General features: G+C 42.2%; 1 non-coding gene across 1 annotated transcript; it reads left to right on the top strand.

The window, feature by feature from the left end:
- Window positions 1-1476: 1476 nt before the first annotated feature.
- LOC112084767 lies at window positions 1477-1583 on the top strand. The gene has a single exon (XR_002898428.1). It is a non-coding gene; the product is annotated as a small nucleolar RNA R71 (small nucleolar RNA).
- Window positions 1584-19258: the final 17675 nt, after the last annotated feature.

Raw genomic sequence — 19258 nt, 5'->3', positions numbered from 1 at the left:
TGATCTATCTGCAAGGATAAGAGAGATCCTTGCAGGTTTGAAAACTCTAAAGCCCAACTTCTTTGCTATGGAGAATGGAATCAAACTGACTGATGCTCCCAGATCACAAAGACATCCAGAGAATAGAAGAGGTCCAATGGCACAAGGGAGTGTGAAACTCCCTGGATCAGTCAACTTTCTTGGAATTGACTTCTTCTGAATGATAGGACTGCATTCATGACTTAGTACCACCATGCCTTGAAGTTCTTTAGTCTTGTTCAGAATAACATCCTTCAAAAACTTACCCATCTTTCGCATCATTAGAAATGCATCAATGAGAGGCATAGTGATTGGTGTCTCATTGAGTGCCTTCTCAAATACAGCTCTTGCCTTGTCTACAAGTTGCTTCTTAAACCTCCCTGTAAATGGGAGCTTGGGTTGGTATGAAGGTGGTGGCACATATGTCTTTTCTGGTTCAGGTTCCTTTGCTACCTCTTTACCCTTTTCTTTCCTTGGTTTCTCAGCAACTTGATCATCTTTTAAGGCTGCCTCCCCCTCAGTTTGATCATTGTCCTCAATGATCACATTGTTGTGTTCAAGACCAGGTAGTTCCTTTCCACTCCTCAGTGTAATGGCTTTAGCATATTCCTTGGGGTTGGGTTCAGGTTTTCCAGGTAGGTGACCTTGGTTCCTTGAGCTTGAGGCCTGGTTTTGCTTCAATTCCTTGATTTCCTGCTGCATGGCTGCATTCTGGCTTGCAAATATCTGTTGACCTTGAAGCAGTTGTTGCAGAATACCAACCATATCTGACCCCATCTGTTGCTGCTGCTGAACCGTTGGTGGCTGAAACTGGTGTTGAACCGGCGCCTGCTGTTGGAACTGAGGTGGACCAAACCCTGGTGGTGCCTTTTGCTGCTGTGAACTGAAACCAGTACCCTGAAATGGTTGCTGTTGCTGACCAAAACCCTGATTCTGAGCAAACTGATTCTTGGGTTGAAATGATCCTTGAAAGTTGTTCTTGGGAACAAAGTTCTTTGGAGCTTAAAAATTGGGATAGACCTGGTCTTGTGGGTTTTCCACATTGGGATTCCTGTAAGAGAGGTTCTGGTTTGCATTCCCATACTGATATCTTTGAAACCTCTGATTCCCAATGTAGTTAAGCTCCTCCTGGGTTAGACCTTCTTCACTTATGTTCTCAAAGATTTGTGAAGGTTCCTCATACTCACCAACAAAGTGCATTGGCTTTTGAGTGGTGAAATTCAACTTGTCCAATTCACTTCTCTAGTGAGCCTCTGTTATGAGCTTGAACCTTCAGATCTATTTGATCTGTCATAGTCTTCACCATAAGTGTCATTGCTCATTGCTAAGTTCTCCACTAGCTCTAAAGCAGCATGTATCTCCTTTCCCAGAAAGTTTCCATTGGAGGCAGTATCCAGCTGGTTTCTAATCTTGGGAAGAGCTCCTCTATAAAGTGTGCTGAGAAGAGAAACCTCACTAAACCCATGGTGTGGGCATTGGTTGGTCTAGCTCCTGAATCTATCATATGCTTCACCAAAACTCTCATTGCTGTGCTGAGTAAAGCTGGAGATTTGGTTTCTCAGTTTTGCAGTTCTGGAGGTGGAGAAGAACTTAGATAGGAAGGCTTGCTTGCATTGCTCCCAGGTTTGAATGGAGCCTCTTGGAAGATTATTCCCCCATTGGTGAGCTTTGTCACCAAGACTAAAGGGGAACAATCTGAGCTTGAAATTGTCCTCAGAAACTCCATTTATCTTTGTGAGGTCACACACTTTATCAAATTGATCCAAGTGTTTCAAGGGATCTTCCATTGCTAGTCCATGGAACTTTGAGTTTTGGACCATATTCAACAAGGATGCCTTCACTTCAAAGTTCTTTTTTTGCACAGGTGGTGCCTGAATTACAGCTCCATACTGATGAGCATTGGCCCTGTCATTCTCTTCAACATAGACCTGTGGCTGCTCATATCTCCTTTGCTGGTGTTGGAAGGGCTGATGTTGGTGGTGCATTTGTTGTCTTTGCTGTACATTGGCGTGATGCCTCTGTTGATGAGCTGGAGCTTGTCCCTGGTGGACATAAGCTTGCTGTTGATGCACCTGTTCCTGATGAACATTACCCTGATGTAACCCTTGACCAACTCCATTACCAGCTGCATTACCAGCTCAATTACCCTGAGCCTGTTGCTCCTGAACCGGTTGTTCTATGTCAACCACATGCTCTCTCTGTTCTTCCATATCAGCCTGATCAATCTGTCTTCCACGCCTGTCCCTTCTCCTCCTTGGTACCAAAAGATTAATGTTGTCGTTGAGAGGGAAAGGTGGACCACAGCTTCTTGATCTGGACCTGGTGTTCATGCACCTGAAATCACAAACAGAACTTGAAAGTAATCAGTAAAAACAAAAAATAAGTACTTGATCTCAAGAAGAGATCAGAGCTTAATGCTAAACACTCCACAATTTGGCAACGACGCCAATTGATAGATAAGACTTTTTTGGTCTCAGGGCTATCAATCCCCTTGTCAATGTATCACAAAGAGGTTATCAATCCAAGAATGTGGTGATAGACACTAAGCTATGTGATCAGTTTCTCAATTCAAGCAAGCAAATGTGGTTTTGATTGATTATGACAACTACAAACTTAAAACAGGATTAATGACTAAAGAAGAACTAAGCAATGACAAGTGATGTGATTATGAAATGATGGAGGCATGAGATTCTAGACATGATAGTTGGCTAGGGTGCTTTGGTGCTAAAATAGGAATGCTAATGACAATGATGAGACATGATTCAAATGATTAAAGAATTCTAATCTAGATTAATCCTCTCATGAAGGCATTAACCCGTACACTAATCTATTTTCAAACCAAATCATCATTTGTGAAATATGAATCAGTGAGCATTAATAAACAGTTCTAGAAGATCATTCAAGCAAATAACAATACATCATCATGCAGCAAATGCTTAAATCTCTAATACAGCTCTTTCAGGAATTTCATCAAACACTTTTGGTGCATGAAATTCCTAGAATCTAGATCTCAGGTGATATGCAAGGATCTAGCATAGAGAACAGCTGTTTAGAGAGATGAATCAATGAATCTAGCCCTAAGCTCTCCTAATCTAACACTTTAGCACACTAACCTACACATCTAGAACCTCATTAAGGTGACTACTCACTAATCATACTAATCTCTCTTAAACCTTTGCAAGTTGAGAAGATTGGCATGATTAATAATGAGAAATGGAGATGGAGAAGATAGATAATGATGAATTTGCAGCTTTAAACACAAATATCTCTCAAACTCTCTTGATTAAACACTCAAAAATCGATATTTCTCTTCTTAAGTGGAGTCTTTTCACCAAAAAGGCAAGACACAAAGGGAATAAAAGCTTAGTCCTTGGGAAAAAACCCTAAAAACTATTTATATGTCTCTAAAAACTAACCGGATCAGCCTGGAACAAACCGGATCCTGACCCGGCTTTAGTAGATAAAGTGACGAATGTGTGAAGAAACTGTTTTGTGAGACTTAAATCCCTTAGTCTTAGCCGCACGCCCAAGTAGATGTGTTTTGCGAATCTTTGTGCGGCTTAATCTTCTTCTTCTTCAACTCGCATTACCAAGGCGAAATCTGGGGAAGTTATGTGTGCGAATTGGTCATCCCTTAGTCCCAAGCCGCATGCCCAAGTCGCACAACCAAGGAGAGGAGCTTGAACGAGATAAAACCCTGTAAGCTCAGCCGCATGCCCATCTAGATGTGGATTGCGAGTCTGTCCGCGGCCTGGTCTCCATTACTCCTTAACTCACACGACCATGTAGCAGGGGTCTTCAAAGATGTGTGCGGCTTGGTCTCCATTACTCCCAGGTCGCAGGCTTAAGTCGGTGTAGATTGCGAACGTCCGTGCGGTTTAGTTCCAAGCGCGGCCAACTCACATGCCTAAGTCGCACGATTGTGGACTTAGCATTTTTCTTGCTCGGAAGCCTCAGACCTTATCCAGTGATAGCTTACCTGCACTTCTCAACTCGCAGCTCAACCTCCAGGCATTCATCTTCAGGCCTTGCGAGTTAACCAAGTCGCAAGACTATGTCGCAGCATTCAGGGCTCCTCGGACCACTTCACATTCAGCAGAGAGTAACTTCCAGGATACAGGTCCGAATGGTGTAATTCCAATTACAGTGAACAGAAGACGCATACATCGTCAACTTTGGTGAAGGAACCTTCGGCGCTTGGGAAGTGGAAGGTTTCTTGGAGGGCTCATCTACGCAGTGCATTGACATGATCGGAAAGAGGCCTCTAGACATGCGTCCATTCCGGAAACGTTATCTTCTTGCTCATAGCTCCGAATTGAATGATCTCAGATGTTCTGGAAAGAGGACTCCAATATCTCGGATCCTGATGAAGTCTCTATAAACTGAATCGGTCTGGAAGTGCATCGTCCTTCGCATTCTTCGGAGCTCATCGGGTCCGTCCAAATTGGCAGTGAGAAAAGCGTGCCTTCCGACGAGCTTAACTCTCTGCTCACGCCTCCAAATCCTATGATTCTACTTGCTCTGGAACCAAGATCCAATTGTATCCAACTTTGACGAAGCACCGACAACTGAATCGACCGGCAAGACCTTCCGGTAATGCGATTTCTGAGATGCGTCTTTACCCGGAAATTTTAGCCGAGAAACCTTAGCAGCGGTACGCGTTTTGGCCGAGGGGCTCACTCGCGGTACATGAAAATCGCCGATCAAAGTCGCCTGCGGTACGTGAGAATCGCCGAGAACCTCCAAAAACCCATTTTTACCATCTACCAAGCCCTGGTCGCCGTTTCTCTTCCTGGATTCACCTTTTCAACTCCAAATAGCTCCAAATATACCTGATAAACACTCAAAACATGCAAAGACTCATTGAGACCTAGTGCAACTCCTAAGTCCTAAAACAAACCCTAAAAACCTAAAATGCATGAAATAAGATACGATTTGGAATGAAATATACAACCTAAATGATATGCAAATTATGAACATATCAGATATATGTAGTAATGGATACATATAGGGATTATGAATAAGAACGACATTGAATATCTTTACAGTACATCTGGGAGTAGACATGTCTTGTAAGAATTACCAATGATGTCCTCCGGACTATATTGCACAAAAATAAATATGATTGTATATTACAGTAAACCCGAAGTTTACTAGTACACTTAGAGTATGACATGAAAGATTTGGCCATCCAGGATCAGTAATGATGAGAAAGATAGTGCAAAATTCGAGTGGTCACCCATTGAAAAACCAGAAGATTTTTTAATCGGAAGAGTTTTCATGTAAAGCATGTTCTTAAGGAAAACTCATAATTAGGCCCTTGCCAGCCAAAGTTGGGAATGAATCTCTTGTAATCTTAGAAAGAATACATGGTTATATATGTGGGCCGATTCACCCACCATGCGGGCCATTCAGATATTTCATTGTATTAATTGACGCATCCAGCAGATGGTCATATGTGTTTCTATTGACCACAAGAAATATGGCTTACGTAAGATTCATTACCCAAATAATCAGGTTGAGATTGCGATTCCCTGATTATGTCATAAAAAAGTCAGGCTAGACAACGCTGGTGAATTCACTTCAGCGGCCTTTAATGACTATTGTATGTCACTGGGAATCGTTGTTGAGCATCCGGTTCCATATGTTCATACACAAAATGGCATGGTTGAGTCTTTGATTAAACGGTTGTAGTTAATTGCAAGACCGTTAATATTGAGAACAAAACTCCCAATTACTGTATGGGGACATGCAATATTGCATGCTGGGGCATCGAACCAGATGATGCCAAGTGCATATAATGAATATTCTCCAATACAGTTAACATCTGGCAAGGAGCCAAATGTGTTCCATCTTCATATTTTTGGATGTGCGTTTTATGTCCCAATAGCCCCGCCGCAAAGAACAAAAATGGGGCCACAGAGGAGACTGAGAATATATATCAGCTATACGTCCCCAAGTATAATTAGGTATCTTGAACCGATAACTGGAGATATGTTTACAGCACGTTTTGTCGATTGCCACTTTGATGAAAGTGAATTTCCCGCGTTGGGAGGGAGGATCTAGAGAATTGATAACTAAGAGTTTTTGAGGCTCTTTGTCGAGGTTATCAATCCCCTGTCTTGTAGTAAAAAGGGTTATCAATCCAATTTTGTGTTTGAGACACTAATCTATGTTACTTGCGATCTTAAGTCAAGATGAACAGGTAAAGGTTTTTGCTAAACTACTTAACAAGCAAGTAAACATGAAAATGAGGCAAAAGATGAGATTTAAACCAGATGAAGATGCAAGTGATGGTGAATAAACAAGCGAATGATCGGATGATGATCAAAAATGTAAAGGCAGAAGCTTTAGACAAGATACAAGACTCGGGTACTTCCAAGCTAGACTTGCAAGTTAATGAATCAGATTTATCAAGCGGTTTCATTTAACATGAACTCAAAGTATGTTAATCTTCTCATGAAAGTATTAAACATCTAAACTGATCCTCTTTCATACCAAAATCCCTTTTGAGGATCATGAATCAGTCAGCTTTAAGATCCAGTTCAATAAGTTATTTAAGAGAACAAACTATCACTCTCGCGATGAAAGACTCTTAAACCTTTAACTGAGTGGTTCAGACATTTCTACAAACACTTTTGATGCGAGATATGTTTCAGATCTGAACCCCAAGTGATGTGCTTGGATCCAGCTTAGAGATCTCGTTGGTTAAAGAATGAAACATGCAAGACTAGACCCCTAAACTCACTAATCTATCATGAAAGCACCCTAATCTACCTATCTAAAGCTGCTTAAACGACTACTCACTGATCATAACAAGCTCACTAAGTCCTTTGCAAGACGTGTAGCTAGTCATGATAAGGAGTTTGATGCAGGAGAATAAAAGAAGTAAACAAGAACAAGATTCAAACGTGAAAACGAGATATCGGATTAGATTAATCAAGTTTCATAAAAGAGGCAAGTTCTTAAAGCTAAAACAGGTAGAAAATAAGATAAGATCCAGAATGATTAGGTTTATGGTCCTAAAATCTATTTATAGTGAAGGATAATTGTCGCGGTTCAGCCTGGAACAAACCGGATACTGAACGCTCTTCTTGGGTCATCGGATGAGCACCACGGTATGTGAGAGAGTGAAGCCGAGGTCTTGATGCTGAGAGGTGCACGTGAGCAAAGATCAAAATGAAGATCTCGTGAAGAACACGTCAACAACATGCATAAACCCTAGTCTTCGATCCATCTTCACGTGTGTTCTCTAAATCACTTTGTTCTTGGTTTCGATTTCGTGACAAGGGACCTCGCCATGTAATGCCGAGGAGCTTGGTAGTCGAGGTGTTCAGGAAGACAGAGTCCGGCATGCAACGCTGAGGTCTTCATACCAAGGTGCACGTTCAACACATAGTCGTTTTCAGCTTTGCTTCTCCTGCGTGCATGCCTTGATTTCAACATACCGAGGGATTGGTACGAGGTCTAGCCCAAGAATGCTTTCAAGAGGTGAGCCTCGGCCTAAGCAATGTCGAGGTAACGATGTGATAACTAAGGTTTTCAAGGCCTTAACAAGGGTTATCAATCCCCTTGTCAAAGTAGTATAAGGGGTGTCAATCCATATGTGTGGTAGTTAGGCACTAGTTTATGTGATATGTTCTTAAGTCAAGTGATCAAAGACAGGTTTTTGTTAACAAGTAATAAATGAAATCATAAACAAGAAACAAACAAGCAATGATAAGGAAATAATTAAAGCAAGATCAACAAGATGATGGTGATAATAAAGATGATAAAAGCTAAACCTCTAGATGTGATCATTGATTAGGGTGCTGTAGATATCAATTCATGATGCTAAGAACAATAATGCAATGCAAGTTACTCTTTAGTCTAGACTTCAAAAGCAGATTAATTCAGTCCCATGACAATAATCCCTTTGCTAATCACTTAATCAAATCTAACAACCATTAGATATAATCAAGCAATCAACAAGCATAATGCATCAAGCCTAATAAGTGACCAAACAATCTCTCAACCAAGAAGACTGAATCTTATACAGAAAGACATAACAAGCAATCACATGATCTCAAACATTTCAACTTAGAACTCTAATCTAGACTAAACCTTCTCATGAAGGCATTAATCTCTACACTAATCCACTTTCAAACCAAATTCCCATTTGTGAAATATGAACTAATGAGCATTAAGAAACAGTTCTAATATGTCATTTATGCATTAAACTATCAATCCCTTGATGAAAAAGGCATAAACCCTTAGCTTAGCTCATTCAAGCATTTCATCAAACACCTTGTGGGTGGAGAAATGCCTAAGCTCTAGATCAGAGTGATGTGCAAAGATCTAGCACTAAGAGTAGCTAACTAAGAAAATGAAATGAGAATCTAGACCCTAAACATCACAAATCAAACATCTAAGCACCCTAATATACACACCTAGAAGTTTAAAAAGTGACTACTCACTAATCATGATGAACACACCATTTCCTTTGCAAGAGGTGATGTTGAACATGATTAGGAGTTTAGATGAGATGACTAATTGATAAGAAACAGATTTAGTATGATGTAATCCTTCAGATATCTCTTAATCAAAAACGTTTTTACACTAAAAAGGAAAGAAAACTAGAGAGAAAACTAAGTAGAAGATAAGATGTTTAGGGTTTTCTCCAAAAAGCTATATATACTAAGTGCTAATGGACCGGGTCAGCCCAGGACAAACTGGGTATTGACCCGGCTCAGTTGGATAGTGGTATGGTTTGCCACGGTCAGATGATGCTTGGCCAGACCGTGGCAAACTGATAGTGTCAAAGTTCTTGGACAGATTCTTCATGATCAAGGTTGCCATGGCTTGATTTACACCATGTCTAGTGGCCGTGTCTCTTCTTTTCTGGGTTTGGGTGATGAACTTCTTGGATTGCCACGTTCTTGATCTGGACCGTTTCATGTTGGGCGTGCCAAGGTGTTGATGATTCGGTGATTGCCACGGTCAGGTTCAAGGCCGTGTCGTGCTCTTTTGTCTCTTTTAGCAAACCTTGGAGGTTGCCACGGCTAAGTGCATGGCTGTGGCATGGTAACCGTGTCAAATCCCGAGAGTTGTCATATTATACCACAGAAAAGCTCAGGCCGTGGCGTTATCACCGTGTCAAATCATGACACTTAGCACCTTATCCACTCTTAGACGTCTGGCTGATATGTCTGTCTCTCGCCTTCCGTAACTTACGGCTCACAACTCCAAATCCAATGATTCGACCTGTTCTGGGACCGTGACTCTATCATCTCCAACTTTGATGAAGAGTTTGGGTTCAGATGACGTCAGCAAGGGCTCTGTTCCACCGGTTCTTTGAGGCACATCGTGTAAGACCTGATCGGGCCGCGAGACATGTGTTCCTTCCGATGGTGATAAAACATGACAAAATATGAGTATATCACGATGCCGAGGCTTGAGAAAACACTTAGCGCGTATCGCAACTCATTTGGGCTCATATCGACCAACTTGTCTTCCGGAGGCAATAACTTTTGGCACACGACTCCAAATTGGGCGTCCTCAGGCGTTACAGGAAGGGCATTCACAGATCTTGAACTTGGATGAAGACTCGGTAGGCTGGTTCGGACCGGAAGGGTTTCGTCCCACGCACTCTTTGAAACTCATCTGATCGGCTTTCGGATGCATGCGAGACGGGCGTGTCTTCAGAGGGTCGTATCTTTCTTCTCACAGGTCCGAATTGGGTGATTCCAACAGTTCTGGGATCCTGACTCGAGTATCTCCAACTTCGGACTGGAAGTTTCTCGGCCTTGGTGATCTTTGAGGAAAATTGAGTTTAGCCTATAAAAGCTTCCCGCAGTAAGGAAAATGTCCAAGAATCGTGTACCACGGTAAGCTTTTTATCCGGTAAAAACTTCTCGCCTCGGCATATAACCTTACCGAGTGGAATTTCACCCGATAACAATTAAGACTTCAAAACATATTAAACTCTTTGGAAACTCTTTGGAACCTAATGCAAATCCTAAAACCCAAAGCACCTGATAAAGACTTCAAAACATGTAAAACTCTTTGGAACCTAATGCAAATCCTAAAACCTATTTTGATGCCTAAAGACTCAAAATACATGAGAAAACACATGATATGGACTCTAAAATGCAGCCTAAATGATGTAAAATATAGACATATCAACTCCCACACACTTGTCCTTTGCTTGTCCTCAAGTAAAAAGAACAAATGAGAGAAAGAGGTTGTAATGCAATGGGAGTTCATATTTCCTTTTAGAGAGAAGTGATCACAATGAGAACTCAAGTTCATGCTCAAATATGCAATGCAAAGCCATACTCAGATATATATGTACATCATTTCAAACAAGGAATCTCCACAAGTTCTCTTCTTTCTCAACTCTTTCACATTCGTTAAGCCTGTAACCGGGTGGATCATGTTCATGCAAATCAAGATGAATTCATTTAGCTTGAGATTGGGTTTTGAGATAAAAATGATCTCAATCAAGTAACTGGTACTCCATGCAAGGGGATCACTCAAAAATTAGTAGACTTTAGTAAAATGCTAAGGGTAAAAAGCAACGGATGCATACAAAGATAGAACTGCATCTACCCCATACCCAAAATGTTTTTTACACTTGGCATTGAACCTCTCTAAACTCTCTCTCTAGTCTACTCACCCCAAATGGCATTTTGCCTTTGACACCCAATCAGCTCTCGTTACTCTCTTAATTTCATCTCTTAGGGGAATGCTTTCGTTAACAACTTAGCGAGTTTCTTTACTTTAACACACAAGCTCTTCTTTAACCAGGCCTCTTTTTGAATCTTTTCTTTTCTTTTCATGAGACTATTTTCATTCAACACATGAGCTTTTATTTTCAGCACAGACTCACTTTCTTTCATTTTAGCATTCATTCCTCTAACCGATCCGGTTCTTTCCACTTTCATCACTCAGTTTTTTTTTTCTTTTCAGCTCACACACTCAAAATCAATGCTCTCACTTTCACCTAAACCAAGACTAGCCCTTGATGTTGGACTAGTATCTACATGCAGCACTATCTTTGTCGCTCTAAACTCAACACTTTTTACCAAGTCTACTAGAAACAAGGCCTCACAAATCATGCACACAAGAAGGGTGTTTAGGCTTCAAAGAAAGGTTTGGCTAAAGGCAGGGAACTGTCTCAAGATGAGAGATCAGCTATTTGAGCTAGCAAGAGTGATAAAAAGGGATAAGAAAGCTCAAATATGTATGTGGTACCCATGAATTCACAATGATATGCTCAAACATGATAATTAGATGTCAAATTCAAGGGTTCTCACTTAAGCAAGGTTGAGGCTATTCACAACTTGATTCAGCTAGCACAGAAGTATTGAGACACCAGTTCAAAGCATGGTTCACACTTGATTTCATACCAGTTTTGCAATGCCTTAAGGGACCAAGCTCTTAAAATGATGTTATCTTCAAGAAAAAATCTATCATTACTCCCATTTGAATATGATGCAACCTATATGAAAATGCAAACTAGACTCAACCTAAAATGTGAATGCAACTACATAAGCATTTTTTTGTGAAAATATTTCTGGTTTTTCTATTTTTTTTGTTTTTATATGCACTTAGATGAATGCAAAATGAGACTCAAAGTGAAAAGGAAAATAAGAGCAGAATAAACATGATTAGTAAACACGAAATCCCTCCCCCACACTTAAATAACACAGTCCCTTGTGTTATAAAAGCATAAGAGAGGAGTGAAAGGCAAAAGCAAGAAATATGCAAAATGAGAAATAAAGAACTAGATGCATATGTACAAGGAGTTTGGAGTGTTACCAGATTTGTTTTTGATGGAAGGGAGTAGTGGAATTGTGAATCTCAGGGGGCTAAACATCACTGGAGATGTCCTAGTTTTGATGCTGCTCCTTGCACTGATCTGAACGTGATTGTAGTGAGGGCTGGAGCTCGTTTTTGTGCATTGTTCCTCTTGCCACCCCCTGTTGCCACAGTCTGGAAGCTCCTCTGGACAGCCTGTGGCATTCTTTTGTTCTTCCTCTAACACATTGCCACGGCTTGGATGTGACCGTGGCAAAGAGGCCATGGCAAAAGCCGAAGGTTCTGCTGCCTTAAAACATGTTGCCACGCCTTGAATCTATCTGTGGCATTCCTCTTGTGGCAAAAGCCAAATGGTTGTCTATTCAAAATTCAACTTGCCACGGTTCAATTCTGGGCGTGGCAATCTCCCCATGGCAATCACCGAAGGTTGGCATCCAAAAAAAGCCTCATGCCATGCCTTGTTTAAGCAGTGATTCATGGTCGTGGCAAACTGTGAACTTAACCAAATTTTGCATTTCCTTGCATCTTGTCCACCATTCCTTGAGGCCAAAGAACACCAGGTCATCTGTAACCTGAACACAATCCACAAGACACATCAAAACATCCTAAAAACAGCAAAAGAAAGCATTAAAAAGAATATTTACAAAGGATAAGCTTGGGGTGTCTCCCAAGAGCACTTTGTTGAAAGTCACTAAGTTTGACTTTGCAAAACCTGTTCTTAGTTGGGGTGAGGTTGAGTACTGATCCTTTTCAGAACTTCAATGGTCCTGAGCAAGAAAGTTGAGTTGTGTTGTGATAGATAAGACTTTTTAAGTATCAGGGCTATCAATCCCCTTGTCAAAGTAGTACCAAGAGGTGTCAATCCAGACTTGTCAACGAGACACTAGTCTATGTTGTTTGTTTATTTAAGTCAAGATAAAAAGGTGAATGTTTTTCTAAGCTAAATAACAACGACTAAGCATGTAAGTAAGGTAAATGATGAGAATCAAACAAAGCAAAGATGCATATGATAACTAAGCGATTCAGATGATGATAATATGTAATAAAGCAAGGGACTTTAGACGAGATACTTGACTCGGGTACTTCCAAGTTCAACTAGTGGGTTAATGAATCAAAACATCAAGCGGTTTCATTTAACTTTGAACTCAAGGCATGTTAATCTTCTCATGAAAGTATTAAGCATCTAAATTGATCCTCCTTCATACCAAAAATGTCCTTTGAGAAGCATCGAATCAATCAGCAATAAGAATCAGTTCAAAAATGTCATTTAAGAGAACAAACTATCACTCTCGCGATGAAAGACTCTTAAACCCTTAACCGAGTGGTTCAGACATTTCTACAAACACTTTTGATGCGAGATATGTCTCAGATCTGAACCTCAAGTGATGTGCTTGGATCCAGCCTAGAGATCTTGTCGGTTAAAGAATGAAACATGCAAGACTAGACACCTAAACCCACTAATCTACCTTGAAAGCACCCTAATCTACTCATCTAAAGCCGCTTAAACGACTACTCACTAATCATAACGAGCTCACTAAGTCCTTTGCAAGACGTGTAGCTGGTCATGATCAGGAGTTTAATGTTAGATGATAAAAGAAATAAAGAAAGAACAAGATCTCTCATGCAAAAACGAGATATCGGATTAGAATCATCAAGTTTCACCAAAAAGGCAAGTTCTTCAAGCTAAAAACAGGTAAGAGATAAGATGATTAGGTTTTTAGTCTCAAAATGTATATATAGCAAAGGTAAAGTGTCGCGGGTCAGCCCGGAACAAACTGGGTACTGAACCGCGATCTTGGGTTGATGGGTGAGTGCCACGGTGTGTCGGAGAGTGAAGCCGAGGTCTTCATGCCGAGGAGTGCACGTGAGTCCAGATCCAAATGAAGATCTCGTGAAGAACACGTCAAGAACATGCATGAACCCTAGTCTTTGATCCATCTTCACGTGTGTATTCTTGGGCAGCTTTGTTCTTGATTCTGGGTTTGTGACAATGGACCTCGGCATGAAATGCCGAGGCGCTTTGGTAGTCGAGGGGTTTGAGCGAACAGGGTCCGGCATGCACGCCGAGGTTGCTACACCGAGGTGCACGTTCAACACTTAGTCGTTTCCAGCTTCATTTCTTACGTGTGCATGCCTTGATTCCAACGTGCCGAGGCGTCAGCACGAGGCCTAGTTCAGAATACTCCCAAAATACGAGCCTTGACTTGGCCGATGTCGAGGTAACGATGCCGAGCTCTGAGAAAACACTTAGCGCGTATCGCAACATATTTGGGTTCGTATCGACCATGTCACCTTCCGGACACAGTAACTTTCAACCCACGACTCCAAATGCTCTGAGACCAGTTCCATAGTCAAGATGACTCAATAAGCTCGAACTTTGGTGAAGAAACCGTCGGAGCTTGGGAAGCGGAAGGCTTCCTGGATTTCACATCTTTGAACCGCATTGGAATCACCAGAAAATAAGCTTTTTAGACCGATGTGAACTCCGGAGACTTTATCTCTCAACCAACTGCTCCGAATTGAGCGATCCCAACTGTTCTGAAAAAGTCTTTCACAGGTCTCAAACTTTGATGAAGACCGGGCAAGCTGATTTGGTCCGGAAAGACTCCGTCCGCCGTAGCCTTCGTACTCCGCCGTTCAGTTCTCGGGTGCGCGTAGTGTTGGTGCATCTTCCGGAGGCTGTATCTTTCTCCCCATTGGTCCGAATTGGATGATTTCAACTGTTCTGGGATCTTTGCCTGATTATCTCCGACTTTGCTGAAGACCCCGCCAACTGGTTCGGACCGGAAGGTTCCCCGGATTGCTGATCTTTGAAATGCGCGGACAAGGACAAATTTTGGTCGAGAAAAGCTTCCCGCGGTAAGGAAAATGGCCGAGGGCTGTGTATCGCGGTAAGCTTTTTGGTCGTAAAAATTCCTTCGCCTCGGCCAAAAACTCAACCCATGGTATTTGCACCCGATCTTCGACCCAAGCTGACTTTGGTCGATCGGTAAGGAATTTGGCCGGTAAAGATCGATCGGTAAGGAATTTGGCCGGTAAAGATCGATCGGTAAGGATTTTGGCCGGTGCTGAGTGATCGGTAAGGAATTTGGCCAAGGTTTCCGTCCGTCCGGTACGCGATTTGGCCGAGAAATTTCTCCAAGCGGTTTTCACCATTTTTGACCCTACCGTTTTCTCCTCTGCTCCTCTTCTTAAGCTCCAAACGACTCCCAAAGCACCTGATAAAGACTTCAAAACATGCAAAACTCTTTGGGACCCAATGCAAGCCCTAAATCCTATTTTCATGCCTAAAGACATAATTTACATGGGAAAACACATGATGAGGACTCTAAAATGCTCTCTAAATGATGTAAAATATAGACATATCAACTCCCCCACACTTTTCCTTCGCTTGTCCTCAGGCGAAGAGAACAAATGAGAGAAAGAGGTTGTAATGCAGATGGAGCTCATATTTCCTTTTTAGAGAGAAGTGATCACAAAGAGAACTTGGATTCATGCTCAAATATGCAATGCAAAGCCATACTCAGATATTTTACAACTAAAGCACAGAATCTCCACAAGTCATTATCACATTCAACTCTTTCACATTCATTAAGCTCCTAACCGGTGAATCAAATGATGCAATGTTCAAATAGGCTGGCTTGGCTAGGGTAAGGTCATGAGATAAAAATGATCTCATCAATATTCAAGCGGGTGCAATGCAACAATGGGATCACTCAATGAACGACCAAACTTCGGCAGAATGCTAAAGGTAAAAAGCAACCGATGCATACAAGGGCAAGACTCATCACACCTCACACTCCACTCAAAGCTTTTCTCACTTGCTCACCCTCTCAAGATCCTCACTCTCTCAATCGCTTTCTTTTTCACTAGGGGACTCACTTTTGTTTTGATTTTCAAGCCTTTGGTGTTTACTTATTCAAACAGCTCTTTTCTTTTACAGCGATTAGCCTCTTTTCTTTTCTTTTTAGAACACTTGAGCCTTTTTGGCTTCTTTTTATTTCAGAGACTATACCCCTTCTTTTTTTTTTTTAGAACAACAGAGCTCATCTTTTCAAATTCAAGACTCGATTCTTTTTCTTTCATTCCCCTAGCTATTCCCACTTTCTCTTTTTCTCTCAGCTCACCTTTTTCCACTCACCAATAGATCTTTTCCCCCACACTTATTTCTCGCCAATACTCTCAGTTCCTTGATGTTGGAACGTAGCACTCAGTGAGACATGCCCTTGTCGCTCTAAACCTAACACTTTCTGCTAAGTTCAGTCCAAGGTGGCCTTACAATTCACACACAAACATTGGCTCGAAAAGAAAGTTGGGTTCAAGGTGAGGGAACTGATCCATGATGCGGATTCAGCTACTTGAGCTAAGGAAAAGAGGGTGGTGAAAACAATGATTCTAGCTCAAGTATGTATATCGGTATCCACAAGCCAATTCAAGCAATGCATCAAAAGATATTTACAATTCAAGTTCAGGGTTATCACTTAACTAGAGTTGAGTGTAATTTAGACTTGCTTCTCAGATTCAAATCGTTTCAAGCTTTACAAGCACAGAATGAGTTTCACAAGCATATTTAGTTCAAATTCTCACGTGATTTACTCTCTAGGAAAAAATCTATCATTGCTCCTTGCACTGATGCAATCCTAAATGATGCAACTAGACTCGATCTTAGAATGCGAGATGCAACTAGAATGTTAATGATGCGGTTTTACCATATGTACAAAGCTAAATGAGACTCAAGAATGCAAAAGTCAAATAAGAACAAAGAAAACAAGATCAGAAAACACAAAGCTCCTCCCCCACACTTGAACAACACAGTCCCGTGTGTTATAAAAGCGTGTGAGAGAAGTAAAAAGACAAACTAAACGAATGCAGGATGATATACACAAGATGCCTATGTACAAGAGTTTGAAGTCGATACCTTAGTCGGAGAGGTCTGATCCCAAGTAGTACGAGGGATTTGATGTTGAGCAGGAGGGTGTGGACTGACGTGGTGGGCTGCTATCCGAGGGTTCAGGTAAGAATGCCAAGGCAGGGTCGATCCAATCTTCTTTGCCAGGTGGAAACTCCGGGTTCCTTGCGTTTGAGCTTTCCCCAACCTCCTCCTGTGTAACTGGTGCGGTTGAGGTCCCCGAGTTCTTGTCCGGAGAAGATGGCCGTGTGAGCTGCTTGACCTTCTTCTTCAGGTGCCTTACACAGTCCACCAAGGCATGAATGGTCTTGTCTTGCCACTTACACCACTTTTGGAGAGTGTTCACTCGCAAATACAGCTTCTTGGTGTGGTATTCAGGCTCACCCCACACGTATGGATCAAAATGATATCGGCTTGCTCCCATCCTTCTCTCAGCGTGCCGTTCTTCTTCATTCTCACCTCCGGCCGGGCCGTTCTCGTTCTGAGGCTTGTTAGGTATGGCTTTGGTGCACTTGCGCATTGGTGGGCCGAGAGATGGGTTGTACTACTGATCTTTGAGGACATAGAAGGAGACGTTACACTGCTTATCAAGCATGGTGAGGCCTCGGTTAGGCAGTAGAACTTGTGTACCGTCCCTGTGCATCAGCGTGAAGTTGTAAACCCATCTATCCCCTGACTTGCCTCCAAAGAAACCACTTTTACTTAGGTATTGCTCATTAATGAGACTCGGCCTCGATGGTGAATCAGGGAGTATGAACCCTTGAGCTCTCAAGATTTTAGTGACAATCCAACCGTTCTGAAGCCTCCTTGCTCCCTTCTTCTTTCGGTCACACCACACATTGTGTATATAGGTGAGCATTTGGATCGCAAAGAACGCTCCTAAAGACGGTACATGCATTGGCCCTTGGAACTCCTTTTTGTTCTTCATTTGAGTGATGAGCGGCTTAAGTCCAAGTCCCAACAGTTCAAGCTCTGCCGTGTGAATGACACCAGGGTTGTATGTAGAGAAGAACGTAGAGGCCAGGACCCGGTTGGTGTATCTGATCGCAGGGTTCCTGATGCAGCTTGTCTTGCTCTTGCCTCCCAAGTAAGGCCCAAAAGATATCGTTTCCCACAACGCGGCCAACTCATCACGAGGGTACACAAACTTGTCAAGCGAGCTTCCATTCCTTTCAAATCCAAATATCTCATCAAGCTCCTTGAAACTGACCTTGTAGTGCACGCCTTCTATGTCAAACTCAATGTGTCCGAACCCTTTGCCATGTAGACGCTTGGGATCTCTCTTGGGGTAGATGACAACCTCCAAAGTGGCAAGAAACTGTTGTGTGATCCCCTCGTAAGCAACATCGCTCATCATGAAGAACTCGGACAAGCCCATGTTTTGAAAGATGAGTGTAACATCATCGAGTATCTCAAGCTTCCTCAAGAGCTCCATATCAGAGAACCGACCTTGAGCTACTCTTATAGAGTTAAAGTGGTCCAAGTACTCCTCAGTAGTCGGGAAATGTTCCTCCTCGGGCTCGGGCTTTGGTTCCTTCTTGGCCTTCTTGCCACAATCGGGTTCATGAGGGACTATGGCTCTCAGCTCGTCCCCATCGTTCTCAGTGGCTGCCTGCTCCCCATTCCTTTTTGGTTCCAGGGTTGGAACCAGAGTGAGCTCGGCGTTCCTTGCTCGCTTGGCGGCTGGCTCACCATCGGATCTCACGGAGGGTTTCTTGCTTGTTCCACCATTGCGTGCCACGGCCACGGCTTTCCCTTTTGTACTCCTCCTCTGGACCTCGTTTTTGTTCGTCTCATGAGTGGGAACAGCTCGGTCACCGGTCATCTGCAAGGCAGATCCTCAAAAAGACCGTTAGAATCATGTACATCAACAAGCACATGTCTCTTAAGATAGCAAGAACAGAGCTTTTTCTCTAACAAGACCAGGGTTATAGCTTTTTCCAAACATCAAAGGAAGTAAGAACAAGCCAGAACAAGCAAAGAAAGACACGATATCTAAACAGTTCAGCTCAACATCTCAAAGCATCATTAAGACCGATTCCAAGTGCATTTTCTCAAGAATTTTAAAAATTCAAGAACAAGTGATTTTCAGAGCAAAAACCGGTTTTTCTTATGTTATCTATCGTGATGGAATTTTTAAAATTGTTCCCAAAGGTCGACATGTTCTAAAAGAATCGATTCCACATTTCACAAACAATAAAGCTTCGCAAAGAATGAAGGAAAAAGATGAGTTCTTTAAGATGCAAATATCTTTTGGAATCCAAGATTCAAGCTTAGTGGAATGCTTATGATGAATATACAACACCTTAACGAGTCTAGAACGCTTGGAATTACAAGAAATGGATGAGAAATGAGAGAGATGTGCTCGTGAAATGCAGAGAAAAGAGAGAAGAAGGCGAACTCTCGGTTTTGGCTCGGGATGGAGGCTGGTATGGGCGGTGTCGCGCTTTCCAGCTGGCGTTTGGACTGTAGTGGGACTGGTCCCCCCTTCTCCTCCAGGTGCGACCGTTGACCCACGCCAAAACAGCT

Source organism: Eutrema salsugineum, unplaced genomic scaffold, assembly GCF_000478725.1.
Source record: "Eutrema salsugineum unplaced genomic scaffold, Eutsalg1_0 scaffold_4, whole genome shotgun sequence".
Taxonomy (NCBI): domain Eukaryota; kingdom Viridiplantae; phylum Streptophyta; class Magnoliopsida; order Brassicales; family Brassicaceae; genus Eutrema; species Eutrema salsugineum.
The sequence above is the reverse complement of the archived record's forward strand: the minus strand, read 5'-3'. Positions and strand labels throughout refer to the sequence as shown.